At 46.0% G+C, this 18,678-nt stretch overlaps 1 long non-coding RNA gene across 17 annotated transcripts in view; it reads left to right on the top strand.

The window, feature by feature from the left end:
• Positions 1–18,678, top strand: part of LOC101802362 (uncharacterized) — a 210,804-nt gene that overhangs the window by 33,337 nt on the left and 158,789 nt on the right. For 16 of the 17 annotated variants that reach the window (XR_011812193.1, XR_011812206.1, XR_011812200.1 and 13 more), the window contains exon 2: positions 16,516–16,686. This is a non-coding gene — a long non-coding RNA (uncharacterized lncRNA). Of the gene's footprint in view, positions 1–195; positions 607–16,515; positions 16,687–18,678 lie in introns of those variants that run through there. The other variant, XR_011812199.1, reaches the window with a different exon arrangement.

The raw sequence follows: 18,678 nt of genomic DNA, 5'->3' as shown, positions 1-18,678 counted from the left end.
GCACAAGTCTGTTTTAAAAAACAAAGAAACACACCTGAAGTGACTGCAGCAGGACAATACTGTCTGCTCAGTGACTTGTACCAGAAAATCTGACAGAGCGAACCCAACCTGCTCCTGCTCTCACTGGAGAGGGGAGAGGGCAGCGCTCGCTCAGGGATGCAGGAGGAATTCAGATGTCTTCATGCCTTTATATTTTCAAAGGTTTCTTCAGAAGGAATGTGTTCAGCAACATACCTCGCCTTCCTTTTTAATATGAGAACTGAACTGTTTTCCTGCACACTTCTCGTTTCTCCCCAAAGCAGGGGTCCGCTAGCTCCAGGCTCCACCAGTCCCGAGGGCTGTGATCTTATCGGAGGCTTCCAGAGATCATCATACTCATCCCTGTCACATTGCATTGTTGTTGTTTCCCTTCTGTTTCATTTTTTTAAATTTTTAATTATTTTTTTTTGTTTCCTAGCCTTTGACTTGTAATCTGAGCCAAAAGCCCTCTGCTTCTCTCCTGCTCCTCTCTCCGCGCTCTGCCGGCTGAAGTGCTGCTTTTCACAGGATGAATTGCCGATACTCCTGCTTACACAAACTCTGAGTAGCAACTGAGCCTTCCAGTCTGTAAGTGTCTGAACTCAGACAGTCCTGACATTAATACTCTTAATGGCAAGGCTTTCATTTGGGTTTCTTTTCCATGGTCTGAGATGTATTTCTCCTTCTCTAGTTACTGATAGATTTCTGATGTGCGCCCAGCAGGTAACTTCTAGGAGTCACAGTCTAGGTCAAGCTTACTTTGAAAAAAGGGAGGGAGGTTAAAGGGAGGAAAGGAAAACTTAGTTTCTTACATCTTTTCATACTGTCTTAGCTTTATTCAGCATTTTTCAGCCCACGGTAATGTCTTTAATAAAACCTGTTTACAAAAAACAGCCACCACCTTTCCTTTCTACGTGGATCAACTCAAAAGTGGCACAGATTTTTATGAATCTGTCCCAGCAAGGCAGCGTGCACATTCCTTCACCCAGGTATCTCGGGGCAGCTGTCACAGCTGCAGTTTCCAGGAAAGGAAGCTCTTGCGTTGAAGGAGGCGCGTGTACTGCTGAGGAGGACGGAGGTGGTGGTGAGGTGACGCTGAGGAAGTGGTCCATCCCTCCCACTTTACACACCAAAAAATTACAGGTTACACACCAAAATCTTCCTGTAGCTCAGCGGCACTGGGCACCTACGTACCTCCGAGACACAGACAGGAGTTTTCAGGTGTGAGGTGGGGGAAGCTGCCAGGGATGTTTCAGTTCTGCAGCACCTGATGGGGCTGGATGGAGCAGGCAGCCCCGTTGCGGTGCAGTCCTGCAGTGCCATTTGGGGCAGGTCCTGCTGGCTTACAGCTTCCTACGGCTGAAGGTCGGAGTTATCCAGGTTCTCCACCAGCACGGTCCTGGTGCCAGACATGGTGTAGGTTAGTCATGGGAGCTGTACTTAAGCTGTTTATCAACATGATGAAGCTCAAGTGTCACAGGTTGGCCAGCCCCACGCCGGAGGGTAGGATTGGCTTCTTTGCTGTATCACCTTCACCAAGCCTGAGCCTGAGCACATCCTCCTGGTGGGATTTCAGCCAAGTCAGCCAATCTGGGGGAACTGGGAGCAGGGCTCACAGGAGCCAGCATGCTGAGAATGGAAAATTTAGGAGGTGCTAAGGAGAGCCCTTCTGGAGCTGCGCCCTTCCTGGGAGCCTGCGTGCCTAACGGGGATCCGAAGTCAGGTCGGGATTTAGATCTCCTGGGTTTGAGGCCCAAAGTGTCACAGCAGGGATAGTCAAATTCACATCCTAAGACTGTCCTAAGAAGCAGCTGTGGCATGAGCAGCAGTTTGCTGCTCAAAGGTATTTGGTCCAGTGCTAGGGGAGGGAATCGAAGACAACAGCTCACCTCCCTTCAGCCTGGGTTGGTGATACAATTTCCTTTGGCTCTTCAGTTTACTTAAGTTTGTGGTCGTAGGTGCTTTCAATATGAAGAAATAACTCTGTTATTTAAGATAAATTAGACCTTCAGCAGGGAGCAGTAACGACTGCAGAGGTGTATTTTCTCACCTGCACCCCACTGAGTCACGACTAGCCCCTCACTCGTGGCCAAAATCCATCAGGAGGTGTGTTTGGCGTAACTGTGCCGGTGCTTTCCTGGGATGGACAGGACCATCAGTGTCAGTACCGCCTGTTCCTCACTGCTGTTTTTATAATGTTCAAGAGTACCTACAGATTTCATCAGAGATCAGGGCCTTGACATGTTGGACTAAAAGTAAGTGCAGGTTGGCTCCTCATACAAAGAGCTGTTGCTCTAAGGAGGCAAGACAGGAAAAAGCAAGAAAAGAAACAGGACGGGAATGATTTATCCAGGGCACAGGGCAGGTGGGCAGTGAAGCTAAGATCACAGTTTGGATCTCTTGGTTTCTGCTGAGCCATCATGTAGAACACGTCCACAAGAAGGAATCATTCAGATATATGTGTGCAAATTGTGGAGGTTCACTAGCACTGGAAGTACGTCCACTTAGAACAGGAGTTTTAACAACCAACCTTCGTAGCCCTCACTTTCTGCTGGCGTGGTTTCTCATCGTGTTCCAAAACCGGGTGCATTTCACCAGCTCCTCCTTTTGGGGCTTTCCTCTGCCCGCTGAGGTAGCGTGCTACGGGGGCTTCCGCACGTCTAGTGATAACAACCTGTTATTTGCCTCCTCCTTCAGTGAGATGACAGATAATGGGAGGAAGTCAGATACGTTTAAAATATACTTAGTTTTAACAGCACTGAGACACTTAACTTGTCAGCAGTCCAATTATTAATCAGATTAATGGACTTTTATAAATCCACTGCATCCTTAGGGCAATTGCTTGGTTTATGTTTCACGCATACAGAATAAGGTTGCTCATCAGCTCTCAGGACTTTAATATGGAAACTAAACCTGAGAAGTAATCCTTGGCTTACTCTGCTACCACACCTTGCATGCAAGACTGCTGATCGTTGCCAGCGTAGGAACATCATTTAATTATGTTTTTTGTTATTATTATTTCTGAGCATAATGCTACTGAAGAAAATCTGTCAGCATTTAATTAAGGACTAAATACAGTCAGGCTTTGTAGCTGGTTCAGTACCCACTTAGAAACACGTTTGATACCTTGGCAGCCAAAAAGGATACTCGTGGTAACAGCATTAGGGAAGGTTTTGTAAGGGAAGAGGAATCTAATTTGTTTCTGGAAATTAAATTTATGCCTGAGATTTTTAAAAACCATTTAGGAGATACTGAGCCCCCCTCTGTATTAGGAAGGAATGGGAGCAGGTCACCCAGTTGGGCGTGGAGCTTTCTCAGGGAAAGATTTTTTTCAAAATCATGTTTCAAGTTTATGGTTTCAGTCCAGGGGTGCTCCAAGGCCCTGGAATATGTAACAGTGAAGCAAAAGCAGCTCTTCTGCGGCAACATTTTCCTCCTGGTGTCACACAGAGCTTGACAACTTGGCGTGCCTGTTGCTGATTGAGCAGTGCTAGATTTGGCATACAGGATTGCATTCTGGTGTTGTACCTTACAGGCTAGGACTTTTAGAATTGATTTTGTAAAAATCAGGTTTTCAAAAGGAAGCTGAGAAACAAGCCATACGCGAGTTCTGACTCACACAAAGAAGTCAGGACCAAAGCCAATCACATGAAAGTAAATATCAATTAGTGCTGGTTAATTGTAGATCAGCTCCGGAGATGGGGGTGCTCAGAACGGGACACTTCAGAAGTCACTGATGGCAGCGTCATAGCAGCGCTTTCTCCTTGAGCGTGGCTGGTGAGCAAATGAAATTAAGAGAGGCTTTGCTATTGATTGAAGAAACTCGGGCAGGGGGCTCCAAGGACGGGCCGATGTTAAGCACGCGCAGCAGTGCTCTCCAGGAGAAACCTTTTTTTTTTAATATTAGATGCTGTGTAACTAAAAAGCAAGAGCAGATTTGTATCTGTGTGAGGCTGAACTTTTTAGGTCATAAAAGCAAAGAACTAGGAAACATCGTGGGAGTCCCCTGAAGGAGACTCACTCCACTACCAGAGGTTGTGTGTGTTACATATTCAGATTTCCAATTTCAGCTTTAATAATAACTCAGTTTCTCCTACCGAAACCTGCTCCTGCACCTTTATGCGTTTGCCTCGTTAAGTATTTCGTCGTTTCACGTGAAGTGCTAGCTTGCTTTCCTCTGCAGAAGGCCCACGGGAGCTTTTAGAGCAGAAATAATAAATAACCGACTTCTCCGAAGGAGCCATTAAACTTTTTCCATCTCGGATGAAGTAAACAGATATTGTACGTGGAAATGCAAAGTCGTTGTCGGGTCCGTGTGTGTGGTTAATCACTGGATATATTTCCTCTGCAATGATTTATTAGTTTCCTTTGTAGTTCTGTCACAGAGTTTACTTGCCATTTCAACCTGAAATAGCCATTAAATCATTTTTTTTCTCGCAGCGAGAAGTAAATCTGCGCTATTTGCTGATTTGTTTATTACTGTCTGGAAACTTAATCCTTCTCCAAGTCAGAGATTTTAAATATGTCAGATCGTCTTAAAGCTGCACCCCAGCTATGTGGGTGACATGACGCGTTCGGAGAAATTCATTTCAGGTACTACAAATGAGTCCTTTAGTAATACCCAGGAGTCATAATGTCTGTGACATAACGAACCCTCCTAAATTACAGCCTAGGCTAATTAGATCAGTTATTGCTACATTCCGATCCATTAGCTTCCAGTGGTAGGTGCCTGCAACACACAGAAACGCGGCGGAGTGTCAGCAACCTCTCTCCTACGCCCCTTGCCACGAGGACCAGTAGCGCCCACGGTCCTGCCACATCTCTGCCTCTGGGGACAGCGGCTGCCATGGGACGAGGGTGGTGACACCTGGGAGATTCAGCGGGCCCTGCGGGGAGACACCGTGCCCCATGGGGCAGAGCATCTCGGAGGGTTTTGGTCTTCTCTTCCTGTTTGCAGTGTCATTCACATGCTTGTTCTTCAGCTACATCTTCTCCATTAAATGTATTTTTGTCTCTTCATTATGCCTTTAATTTTCTTTAGGTGCTCAGTGTTTATTATTCCTATTATAATTATTACTATTATTATTATTATTATTCCTATTCCCTCTTGCTGTCCAGTCTTCATGCTCTCTCCTGCTCATGCAGCAACAACAAATAGCTGGGGTGACGTTTCTGACCCAAAAGCACGTGAATCTCGCTGGGGAAGTGCTGTGCTGGACTCTGTGCCTGAGCAAACTGCCACCCGGAACATTGCTGAGAGTGGACGTGAGCCCTGCGCTGCTCCTTCAGCTCAGTGAGGGCCGGGGAACTTGATTTTACCCCGTGGTGATCGGTACAAAGCTCCGAACAGCACAAACTGTCTGCTGGCCACTTGGTCCCGCGTGATTAGGAAGGAGAGCAGACACACATAAAGGGGGGTTCTTTTTTCCTAAACATACCCTACCACGGAAAGGCTAACAAAACGTGCACAACAGCAAGCTGAAAAATGTTCTGTGCATGTTTCAAAATATATCGAAAATGCCAGCAACAAAAAGTGCAGCCACGTGCGTTTTATTGAGTTGCTCACTTTGCTTTGTTGGACGCTTTTCTCAATTTCAGGTCTTATGTATTCAGAAATGCTCCCACGGCCTGGAAGCTGCAGAAGAGCCCTGAGTCTTGGTTCAGGCACATTTGCTCTTGCCTCATGAATGTGTCTGTGTAATGAGAGTGTTGAAACAGAGACTGTTGTAACGCAGGGACACGGGGAGCATAGCTGGCAGCTGGCTATGTCTGCCCCGTGCAGCTCCCCTGCTCCCAAACCCAGGACCGCGACGCTGCCTGCAGCTCACCTGCACCCCGTGCCCTCCTCGTTTCGGACCTGGGCTTCTTTCTTCTCTGCACCTGAGCATAGAGGTGCTCATTTCACAAGGGAGGCTTTTTGCATGGAGAACACATGCTTTTCTCCTCTCTCTTCATTTCATTTTCTCTCGTTTTCATTAATTTTTAGGTGTTTCTTCTTTTTTATTTGACACTTCTTTGCCACTGTTTGCTCAGCACCCCAAGTACACCAGGAGAGAAAAGGCTTGAAGGTGCATATAAAGAACGTGGCTTTTTTTTTTTTTCCTTTAAGTTTAACTTCTGAAATTTCTGCTATTTTTTGCAGACAGTCCTATGGCCAAACTCTAAACAAATGTTGTGCTGAAATGAAAAATCCTTGCTTTTAAACGTGTTACTAGTGGAGGTGTGCTCTTGCTGCTAGCAGAGGTCGCTAATCCCCCGGCTAATTTAATCATTAGCTGATGATTTTGTCCAAATTCACTCTGTGAGCAACTGTGGTTTCACTTCTTCTTTTTGCTTCGTAGGGAAGAGCTGTGGTGTGAGCCATGGAGCTGTGCTGTGCTGCTGGGCAGTACTGAGTGCCCGGTGTGGTGCCGCTGCACGGTTTGGGTTTGTTCTTCCAGTGGCTCTGTAAAATAACTGGCAAGGAACCTGCAGCACTTAGTGGGGCTGACAGGCACAGAAAGGGCAAAACCAAGCAGGAGACCTGTTCTGACTCATTCCTTCTGGACTTATAACTTGTTTCTTACAGACCCGGCAGTACTTTTCTTTTACTAAAAAAAAAAAAAAGAAGAATTAAGAGATGACAGGCTGAAACTGCCTCCTTTCCTTTCAGTGTCAGAAGACATAAATAGTTTAAGTCTGCAGTGGTTTCTGATTGAATATCCTTTTGAAGTAATGATAGCTATAATTTAAAGCAACAGTTACCATATTTTCTTCTCTCTGTGACATTCTTTGATGCCCTAAGTATAAATCTGCTTAAAATAGCTACAGCAATGCCTGGGTATAGTGCAGGATTTTTGGAGGCTCTGCCTCTAATTGCCATCATATGGCCCTAATATCACAGACGTAGCTGGCTAATGACAGTGTTGCTGCAAGTACTTTCTTGACATCAGAAGAAAGGTAAACTCGGAGGTGCACATTCAGTTTAAATTGTTTGCGAAGACTAAAACTTTTACAAAGAACTTGTTTTTAATTAAAATAAATACTGTTCCAGGGCTGTTTGGCCCTGGCTGTATATTCAGCTGGCAAGGGGTATTATCTTATTATCTAATACAGCATCAGAAAATTGCCGATTTTTAGGGGCAATTAGAAAAATATTTTGGCATATTAAAAAAACAATTCCAGGCTTTGTTGTTGAATCATACAAATAAGATATAATCAATTAAGTGGATTTTTGTTTCCCAAAGGAATTGATATTATTGGGAACAAATATATACAATTTGAGGGTAAATGGAGGTTTGTGGGCATCTTTCTCTACCCACTGCAATTCTGTTGAGCAGATTTTAGCTTCCACTCCGTGCTGTTGCTGCTAGACCAGAGGCTGAGTCTCTGTAAGCATATTCACTGTGAGAGCATGTCAGTGTTACCCTGGTGCACTGCGTGAAGTGGGGGAAAGACACAAGGCATTCAATATTCAATATTTTAATTATTCCATGCTTTCTGTTTTAATAATAAGTGTTCACTAATTTTAATGAGTCGTCTTGTTTGTATTTGGGCCTAATGGATGAGAAATGCTAAGAACAGCCCTACAGAGGCAGCAGAGGCCTCCCTCGGGATGGAGGCTGGAGTGCCAGCTCGGAGAAGAGCATGTGTATGGATGGGAAAGGAGCTGGGCAGGCAGTAAAAGGGAACAAGAAAGATGAAATTAATTACGCGACGTACAATAGCTCTGTAATGCCTGTCAAATGGGAATCACAACCAGCAGCAGTTTTTGCAGTTTATTGCTGAGTACACTTTCTCTGGTTCTGTGTTGTTGCTTCCAGCCAAGACCGCCAAGTCCCGTTTGCCTCGCTCGGTGGGACATGCTCTGCATTTTCATGACCTGATGCTTTTTCCTAATTACGTGAAGTTCAAATCCCTGATAGCTCCACTGACTTCAAGAGTAAATGTGTAACTTTATGAACAAGGTAGGTCAGGAACAAGAGGCAATCCTGCTGCAGCAGCATATACCGCTCAGCAAGGGTTAGTTTCTTCTCTTTCCTTGATAACAATTTGCAGCGGTCCAAATCTCTGGTGCCTCTCCCTCTCATTTGTGACAGAGCAATGGCAGAATTCTGCTCCTGGTTGATCTGCTGGTGTAATGAGCAATTCTGAGGCACAGCAGTAGAGAAGTAAGGCCTGGACTTCTAGTGGGACGTGAAATTACTGAGAAGCAGTTCTCTCTTCCTCCTGGTAACAGATGTAACTGAGATATAGAGGAATGAGGTTTCAGTTTCATGGCCTGATTTTTCACCACGTGCAGACTCCACCACCCAGGGCGTGGATTTCTTCAGAAACTCATCAGTGCAGGTAGGACAGCACGCTTGGTCTTGCACCTGAATGGATTGCGGATAAATTCATATAATTTGGTGGGAAAGTCTTCAGCTGCTTTATTTGCTTCCAAAAGGCATTCTGTTTAATCTGTCAGAATGAATTTAGAACTGGTTTTGTTGTTTGGACAAGCAGTCAGTCATTCAGCCAGCTCTAAAACCCTGCCTGGCTCTGCCCAGCAGCGCGCTGAGTGATGGCTTCGGGGTCACAGGCAGCAACGGGCAGAGGGCTTTGGTGTATCCTGGCACCTTCTAGAGCCTTCCTGAGAAGGGACAGGGAGAACTGTGGTGGCCAAGAGCTCAGGCAGAAGACAAGCTGGCGATCTAGCAGTAACCAAGGCTCGCTGATGCCCTGCCCCCCCGGGAAATGAAGGGCTTGTTGAGCCAGGAGTGTCCTCCCCAGTGCTAGTAAATAATTCAGGCTGCACATCAGCATGTCTGGGGCAACGCGGCCCTGCAGGAAGAAAGAGCTGAGCAGGACTTAAACTAAGCAGCAACTAGGGGGGTGATGCAGATTTTTGTGCTAATGAGAAAGCCTTTCCCCGTAGGACAACACAGGAGTTCGAGGCAGTAAGAGGAAATAAAGGATAGTCTATAAAAAAAAAAAATGAAACCACTCAAGATTTATTTGTCTTTAAGGATGGTCTGTGTAACAAACACGGACCTGCAGGAGGATGAACATGTAAAGGTTGCTGACCTTCAGATGAGGTATTGCAGATGGTTGCCTGAAGTCAGCCAGTGAAACCACATCAGAAATGAGACAATCTGACAACAGCTAGGTACAAAAAGATAATTGTTGGATGCCTTTTTGAGGGGGAGGTTCCAGCTGTTTAAGCATCTGCTGGCTGAAGGATGACCGCCTGCTTGAGACCTGACGTGCAGAGGGCAGCAGACCAGAGGCTGCTTGTGCAGGAGGCGGGCAGAGACAGCACACACCAAATGTGCAGCAGAGACCTGGCGATGCCGCGGGTCGGGGACGAGCCAGACCAAAGGAGGACATGGGAGTCAACACACAGCTGGCTCCTGTGGCCCTTTTACTGAGACCGAGAAAAGGCAATGAATTTTCCAAAATGTGACTTTTTCTGGCAAGGCGTTGTGCTTGATGTTTTAACAGATCCCACTCCAAAGGCTACGTTATTAGTCATCCTCCTGTTCTTAACAGTATCCGGCACCATCAAGGTGATCAAAACGGTGCTTGTTTTATGAACCTGTTGTGTGTTTTACGTCTTACAACGCTCATATCATAATATCCGAGAATGCAATTCTGAAATGGCAAAATCAGAGAGAATTTCCCAGAGTTACTGGCATCAGCCTGCATCCCACACAGCTCGGCGTAAAGCATCAGACTGAAAGCAGCCACACGGCTGTGATAGCGCTGAAGTGTCCCGATGCCAGGAAACAAGGATGCGAAACCGCCGCGACTTACTGGTGGCTGTGCCGCCTGCCTCCGTACCGTGATAGATTTAATTATTTCTGAGTGAGTAGATGAGGGCAGGCTGGGAATCTGGGAGGCTTGTGGGAGCAGGAGGTCGTGCGCCGAAGGAGCTCAGCGCCACGCTCGCTGCTGCGGCCCTCCCCGACGCCACACAGCTCACGGCCTGGCAGAGGTCCCTTCATCTGGTTGTGATCACAACTGGCTTCACGTGTTCCAAAACCCGAGCATGTTGAAGAAAACACTTGTGATTTTCATGGTAAAAAAGTTGTGGGCAATAATAGTTACAGAGGGCAGAATGAAAACTGCTGTGAAAGCCGAGCCGGAGGCTGCCTGAGCCGGTGTCCCGCAGCCCCGAGCCTGGGCTTCGGCCGGGAACGTGTTGCTCAGCTGTCCTTGGGTTTACTGAGGGCGATGCGAAGAGTGTCTTCAATGGATCTGAATCTGGCCATATTTCTGCTCCAGGCTAAATGGGAAATTATCCTCCGTGTATTTTTTTCATATTCCTGAAAGTTCTCAAGCCAGCATTGTATGGTTTTCCTGCTTATTTCCTTTTGTTCCTATTTGAACATCTGTCTGAAGTAGTGTATTACATACTAATTAGTTCAGAGCTTTTTTTTGCCTTTTTTTTTTTGGCATGGTTGGGTGTGATTACAGTCTTCCACTTCATTTTCGTTAATTTGCTTCATTTATTTGCTTTTGATCTTTTATTGGTCCTCATAGTGTGTGTGTGAGAGGGAGCGCACATGTGGGCATGTGTGCATGCAGACAGGATAAAGTTCTGCATTTATTTCCTTTCAGACCCCGACAGCACTCTCTGGGTTACTGTGCAGAGCTGACAGCAGGGACCTCTGGTTACATCTCGTGCTCACACGTGGCTCCAGCTCTCAGCACCATGCACAAGAGCAGCATCGGAGCCACCAAGCCCCGGCCGGTCACCTGCGTGGTGCAGCCCCCAAGCTCTGAGCTTGCAGCACAGCACGGCTGTGTCCCAGTGCTCAGCATCTTCCTAAGTCATCCTTGAGGATAGGGGAGGTGCCATCCTACAGCAGCAGCCAGGCCCTGAGTGGGGCTGTAGGTGCCAGCATGCTGTAAACAAAAAGTCGGGCGGTTTTGACTGGGAGGTTTGTGTGAGTGATTATTCTGGACAAGATAATGCAGGTAAATGAAATTGTGATAGCTAGAGCCAAATGGATGAGAAATGTTTTAATGGCAAATAATATCAAATAGTTTTGCAATGGCTTGGTTGCTGTCGGTTGGACTTGACTGGAGATAGCAATTAAGATTATGAGTTAGAAGTTACCCAATAAATTAATTGCTCGTTCCTTGGACTAAAAGGGTGCAAGTCCTGGAAACGGGCTGTTATTTACTGAAGCTGCATTTTTTTTAACTGGTACCTTTTCTGGTGTTTTATTACAAGTGAAATGTGGAATCTCTTTATTTCGTTTGACTTCCGCTTTGAACAAAATGAAAACAACCTCTGCTTGCGCTGAGGCAGTAAAACCCGGGGACGCGATGGGGCTTTGATTCCAACCAGACTGACCCTGTGGCTAGAGTCAGCTCCGAGGCACCGCCGCCATATGGTTTGCAACAGGCTCTTGACTTCATTGTTCTCACACCCAGCCACCCCTCAGCCTCTCCGCGGAACAAAAATACACCCGGCCCCGAGCCGCAGAACCGCAGAACCATTTGCTTTTCCTCCTGGAGGTTCTCCTCATTGCTGCTAGGGAAAGCACGATGATGTTGCTGCAGCAGAAGTTGCGCTTCACCTTTCCTTTCATTCCCTATCCCTCGTATCCCAGTATGCCAATACGCGTTTTGCCTCTCCTGTAAGGTTGTGGGGTAGAGCTCTCCATCACATGTCATCCTTGTCTATAATTACTGCTCTGTCACTGGCCTGGAGAGGAGCTGCTTCTGTCACCCCATCACCAGCTTTCTTCTCATCTTTTTGAAGCTTTGCTTTCTCTTGTAGGTATCCAGGCACAGACACATGATAGACTCTGATGTTTTTTGATCTTTCCCCTCATACCCTTGGATCTTACTCACCAATCTTCCTTGCCTTTCTGTCACTGCTAATAAATTTTCTTCCCGTTAATGTTATTTGTATGTTAATATCACTGAAGGAAGGGGTGCTGTAGTAGCAAACACCAATTCCATACCAAGAGACATCACCTTGGTTTGGCTGGTGCTCATATTTATAGCACTGGCAGCCCACACACATTCTCTAGGTGTACATCTTCCCCTCAAACCCCTATTTAATGGGCAGTTAGAAGGAGAACCAGTGAGATGGTGTTCGTGTTTGCTAAAAGGCTTGTTTCTAAAATCGTTTCAAGGATTTTTGTCTTTATTGTCCTGTGCTACAGACCTGTTGGTACGTTTTCAGCCCTGTACAGCTATGACCAGTAAGATGTATTCTGGCCCTGCTATTGCTCTGTTTCTCAGGCAGTGTTTTTAATAGCCCCTGTTATTCCTTTTTCTTGACATATTTTATATAAATATTATAAGAATATGTTTGATTTGTACCATCTCATCTAGAACCTTTTAAAATTCCTTCTCAAACTAAAAGCATACCACTGCTTGAAGAAAAATAAGCACAGTACCCTTATCACTCTGGTACTGTTTTCTTCTAAAATATCTCCCATTTGGAAGTCTTTACTGTAATAACTGGGATATGAGCACAAAGGCTGGAATTTTCCCAAATAAGAAAGCTTTAAGCCATAATTTCTTAGTACAAAAGCTTCTTTTTTGTTAAATTATATATAAGTATTTTCAGCAGGACCTCCTATGCACAAGTATGTGGTGAGCACTCACTTTTGCAATATCAGCTGAAAAGTATACCTTCAGCACCATTTATATTAATGTCACCGTTACAAACAAATCTGGCTTTTTTTCCGAGGGCGAGCCGGAGGTATGCAGTCAGAGATACATGCACAAAACGTGTATCTGCTTTTTATTTCCAGGATCCTCACTGTCTGGTCTCACTTACCTCTTTTAAGACCTCTGAAGGTTGCTGTGCAGGAACACAAGCCCTGACTTAGGGTCTGGACAAAAGCGCAGGTTGGGCGTTGAGTGCAGCTCACAAGCCAGAGACCCTGCACGCAGATGGGGACGCACAGCTCCTTTCAATCTATAAGCCAAGGGTCTTTCTGGTTTTGCCCTCTTCTGCACCTCTACATCCATATTAAGAAGAAGAAAACCCATCCCATTCTTCAAAAGAACAAACTGCTGCTACAGGGTGTCGCTAGCAGCTACAGCTGAGAGTTTTCAAAGGAGATTTTGGTGGGATTTGGGTGCCTCACTTCCCCGAATTCTTTTGGAAATCCCAGTCTAGTAGTCCTCTGAGGGGGCGTAAAAACTGCCTCTGAGGGGACACAGCCTCGCCAACAACCACAGACAGGCAGGGACCCTGCGGGTGCTCTGCTGGTGAAGGGACAGCTAGGAGCAGCACTGCTGCCCGCCGGCTCGGGGCGAAGAGCTCTGCCCCCAGCCCCGCTGCATTTGCTGTGGAGCCCTCTGAAATATTTGGGTTGCCTTCCCGCTGGCAGGGTTCCCGAAGCACTGATGAGACTGCAGTTACAAAGCACTTCATAGCTCTGGTCTATAAAAGCTAGGTGGGCTTTTCCGCGTGTTTCCCATGAAATTTTTGTAAAGGGTGTGTAAGAAATGCCGGTTCCAATGAGGAAAATACCAGATGATGCATTTGCTTTTCAGCGTACATACAGAGTTTAATTTAGCATAGAGAAGCAACTAAGAATCAACTATTGTTATGGTAAAATATTTCCTTTCATCTAGAGTTATATGCGATCCCATAATAAATCCAAATGTGTGTGATTGTTTGTTAGAAAGTGAAAATTGTAATTAACAGTGGGGCTTGTGCTGAGTTTCGCTGTTATCTCGGAATATTGGGTTTTGTGTAACGTGAGCATTCAGAAGCAAAATCTGCATGAAATCTCCCAGCTGTGAACACCTTTTCCTCGTACAAATTTGGTGTGAATCTCTGGAAACTTGCTAAGTCCCTGGAGGATAAGAATTCACAGATCTAACTAACCCCGAGGGTCATGTTATCACACAGATTAACTATTCTCAACCAATTTCTGAAATTCATTAGGCAGTTAAGGCTTTCTATCAACATTAGTAATGTGTACTTTCTTTTTCTACCTATTTGTCCTTAAATATATTTATTAGGTCCCTGACACACACTGGCCCTCATTCCTCTTATTAATCAGCTTCTCACATGTCCCTGAAGAAGCATCTCAATTTCACGTGTTCAGCTAATTATTCTTCTAATTATCCTTTCCTAAAGGAGTCAGTACCCAGCACCACAAGCACTGAGACACGGCGCTCTTCCACAACACTGGATTTCCTTTAATAGTATCAACAAGACAGTTTTCCATCCCAGACAGAGTTGTTGAGTTACAGAACAAAATAAGGTGTTTATTCTGTGAAGTTGGCAAAGTCAGCGAGTGTGCTCAGGGCTTGGCCCCTGTGGGGTTTGTAGGGAGTCACCAAGAGTCAAATTCATCCAAAGGAGGATTTTTATAAGAGGTAAGTCTCAGATGATGCCTTTTCTGGTTGAACTGGTGCATAGCATGGGCGAGGTGGCCAGTGCGTCTGGGCTGAAGCCCGTTAGCTCCATCCTGCTGTGGAAGGGGTTGCCTGTGAACAATAGGCTGGAGGAGGCTTCCCGGGGCATCGAGCCCCGTCTCCTGTTAACGCAGGCTCTGTCTTGTAAAGCCCAACACTTACCAAGCTGATCTGAAAGCCAGTATGGACTTCTTTGGGGTTGGTGGCTTTTTGGTTTGGGGTTATTTGGGTTTGGTTATTTTGGGCGTGTTTGACTGTCAGAGAACATCCTTATTCTGGTGGTTTAGGACCTCTTTCAGTTTCCAGGTATGTAAGGTTGGTTCACATCTAATTCTCCTTGTATCGATGTTGTCCTATGATTTCTAGCCCATAAACTGACATGCCAGCTGCAAGAAGAATCTGAATGTACTTCCCCTGTAGGAAGGAAGAGGCTGAAATACCTCTGGGCACCCTAAGTCTGAAGGCACCCTGCTGCTGCTCTGCTGGGGAGCATGGCAAGGGTGACCCTCAGCCCTATACCTAAGGAAACATCTCTAAAGAGAAGTTTTATTTCGTCCCCAAGCAGCTAGGGCGTAAATATTTTTTTCTCTTCCAGAAAGCTTCTGCAAAATGATAGTCTGCTCTTACACCAAACCATTTAATAAGTTTAATTAAATGGAAGCTTATGATAATTAAACCAAAAGCCTAAGGGCCCTGTTCTGTGAAGACTTACTCCTTGCATAAGACCAATTTCCATATAATTTAGACAACAAAATAGCGGAACAGTGCTCTGCCATCTAATTTATGTGAAATTGGTATTCTCCAGCCCAAATTTATATTACACTGTAAACACACTTCTCGTATCTTAGCAGAAGTGAGATAGCTCGAGTACAAGTGCTGGAGCAGAGGAGAAAGAAAAGAGGTTTAAAAGGGATCCCCCTCCCCTTTTTTTTTAAACTGAATGCCCAGAATAAACCCAGAATCTGATAAATGCTGCACGAGGATCAAATATCCTTAAAGAAATTCTCTAACGTAGCAGGTACTTGTAGGTTCTCCTTTCATAACAAATTTGCATATTTACTACTTCTGGGTGTTTTCTTGAACTAACGTTTGTGATCACTGCTAGGAAAAGCCCACGCTCCCTATTTTGGAATTCTTTAGCATCTCCCCGCGTGTCCCAGAGGAGCGGCACAGTGCATTATCTCCTCCGCCACCTGTATTTTGATTGCACTTCAAAACAAAGCTCCAATACTACAAAGAGGCGAGGGGGCCTGATCCTTCGCTACCTTACTCCGACTTTGTGCAGCCCACTGAAGACAAAGCCGTTCCTCTCGCCTAAAACTGAAGCAGTGGGGGATGTCCCAGCCCTGCCCGCTTGCAGCTCCCGGTCCAGCCCTTCTCTCACTGCCCTCTCCTGCACCACCAGGTGCTGGCAATGATGATAAGCATGGGGAGGGCCAAGGGGGACCCTTCTGCACTCCTCTGCTCCTCTACCTGGGTGTGCAGCACGGCTGGTAACCGAGCCCTTGGTGTTTGGTGGCTTTCCTGCACAAGCTGCTCTGTTTCGGGTGGGTTTGGGTTGGGTTTTCTTCTTTTATTAATTTTTTAAGAGAATGGAAGTGGTGGTATTGGTGGGTTGCCCTCAGAGGGATGCTTGTTGTGTGCCAGTTTGTCTTCCAAAGGAAAGTAGTGGTGCCTCGTTGAGGGAAGCTATAGGGCTGCTGGTGGGAGAAAAGGGGAAGGCATTATTTTGAATGGGCTGCTCCTGTGCACTGCTGCTTGGTATTAAATGCTGGTGATTAATTGCTTGGGGCTAGGAGATAACCAGGTCAGAACCTTATGAGATAGGCACTTCCCACTGACAGTCAGATGGTAAGGACCTACACCTAAAGTCCATTTGTACAAGTAGTAAGGAGATACCATCTTTTGTACCATAAATGTGTTTATAATTATAGTTCATAATGGCTATTCCTCTATTTCCAAACCTAGACACTGTCACAATGCTGACCTGCAGTTTTGCTTGCACTACAAAGTAAATATAAGGCCCAGAGGTTAAAACTTAGCCCAGATGAGCCAGAACTATTCCTTGTAAGAGCAGACATCTGAAATATCTAAACATCTAACGTATTCCCAATCTGTGGCCTTTGCTTGCAGGTACAGACTTCGCCATGGTGATCACGTCTCTGCAGCCTTGAGGCCAGATCGATGAAACACACACCCCAAATCCACCACTGGGCTGGAGCTGCTGCAGAGGAGAAGCACAACCACTCAAGGGTCTTCACCTGAGGAAGCTGGTGAACTCTGTGCTTGGCAAACTGTTAGCAAGTAAGATTCAAAGTCTTTTTAATTATTGGGGCATAAACCTAAACTAGAAGAAAGCCAGTCTCTCTGAGGAAGCCACACACCATGTCACACCATGTCAGGGAGCTGCACGTAGCAATTATTTATAGCTACAGGCTGAAACATGGACCCCTGAAACTGCTCTCTGCTGCGGGCAGGGGTTCCAATTGTCTTTGAGGTACTTGGTGGTAGACTGAAGGCGTGTCTGCATGTCAGGAGGAATACTGCCATTTTTCAGAGGAGGCAACTCCCCACCACGTTACATTTACAACTGGGACAGCTTCTTGAGATTATTAGCATGTTTGCCTCTTCTTCACTTAACATTTGTTAGGTTAGGGAGGTTCTTGGAGCAGAGTGGTATATCAGCCCCAGAATCTGTTGGAAGGTTCTGTACTGAGGCCTAAACCTAGATCTGTGTTCCCCAGGACCTCCTCTCCTTACTGCAAACAAAACGAGAGCACCACACCATGCCCAGCTGCACTTTGAAGTGAATCAGGTAGTGCAGAGCTCCTGGAGGACTTTTAGGTGATGGATCCAGATCTAGTAAATTTCGCAGCTGCTGGATTTACCCTGACCTTGTAGTTCCCAACAGTGGGGTGAGTTCCAAAAAAATCAAGGTGATGATGTACTGGGGAAATGTGCAAGGAGTAGAAGGGTCTTTGTGAGGTTGGAAAAGAAGCATAGATGTATGAAAGGGAGTTAGGGGAGGAAGGTGAAGAGGATAAATGTTGGTTCTCTTCTTGTGGTATCTACCTGCAACTCCACTGAGCCCATTCCCATAAAATTTGTTTGCGGAACTCTATACCAGTGCCGAATGCCATAGATGCAGCATTTGACCTTCTGCATCTGTCCTGAGAAATCCATTGGAACAACTCCTCTGCTCAAAGAAGCAAAAGGAAGTGATAGGGGTTATTAGTATTCATTTATTGTGAGCACACTTCTGTAGAGGTCTGAGCTGTGTTTCCGTGCTTTCGAGTAGATACTTGATTAGGAAGAGCTTTCTGCTGCAAAATTGGTAAGCTCTAACTTCCAGAAAACACCAGTCTCATACTCCACACTGCCATAGATGCAGTCCTAGGATCCCTCATAAGCTCTGTAGAGAGCAGAAAAGGATACTGCACCGCAGTTACAAACCTCAAGACAAACATTGCTATTCCTATCACATTTTGTTGCTGATAAGACGGTCCACGCTTCAGGCCGGGTGCAGGCCCTGTGTTAGGTGTATATAAGCTTAAGGGGGACCAACAGCATCTTCTTCCACTTACTTACATCAAGTCTGAATCTTGCCCATAGAGTTTGTTGAATGGCCCAGGAAAAAAGCAAACAAACAAAAAAAAAGTATCTTACAGGAGCAAAAGAGTCTGCTACGAATAAAGAAACCAATCATGGCCTCAACTGAGAGATGCAGAACTGAATTTTGGGGCAAAAAGCAGCCTGGTCACAGCCAGCCTTGCTTCGGGTCTGACCATCTGTTTTCTGACACGTTTCTTTAACATTAGGCCATCAAGCAAAGCGAAAAGTCTGCCTTATTAGTTCACACGCAGCACTGAGATTCCAAACGCCGCCGATAAATAATGTACAAGGGTGCGAGAGTACAGCTCTGTTTGCTCTGGGCCTCTGGCTGTGGGGCGCGAGGGGCAGGGAGCACAGCCCCTCTGCAGCTGAGCCCTGCCAAGGGCTGCATGGCATGGCACGGCATGGCATGGCACAGCATGGCACAGCATGGCACGGCACAGCACGGTGCAGCAGGGCACTGGCAGGGCCAAACGCTGTGGCCGTCGGCCGCGCTCTGCTGCACTGAGGCTCTTTTCATAGCAAGGCTCCCGTCTTGCAGCACGCCACGTACACACAGCCTCTTCCAGGAGGTCGTTACCTCACTGTTATTTTACACTTCCCTCCCAAAAAGCTTCAAAGTCTGTTTTTTAGCATATATTTATTAAAAGTTTTTCTCGCTGTTCAAAAGAATAGCGGAGTCGC

The sequence above is a fragment of the Anas platyrhynchos genome, chromosome 12 (assembly GCF_047663525.1).
Source record: "Anas platyrhynchos isolate ZD024472 breed Pekin duck chromosome 12, IASCAAS_PekinDuck_T2T, whole genome shotgun sequence".
NCBI lineage: Eukaryota > Metazoa > Chordata > Aves > Anseriformes > Anatidae > Anas > Anas platyrhynchos.
This window is presented reverse-complemented; position numbering and strand designations above follow the sequence as displayed.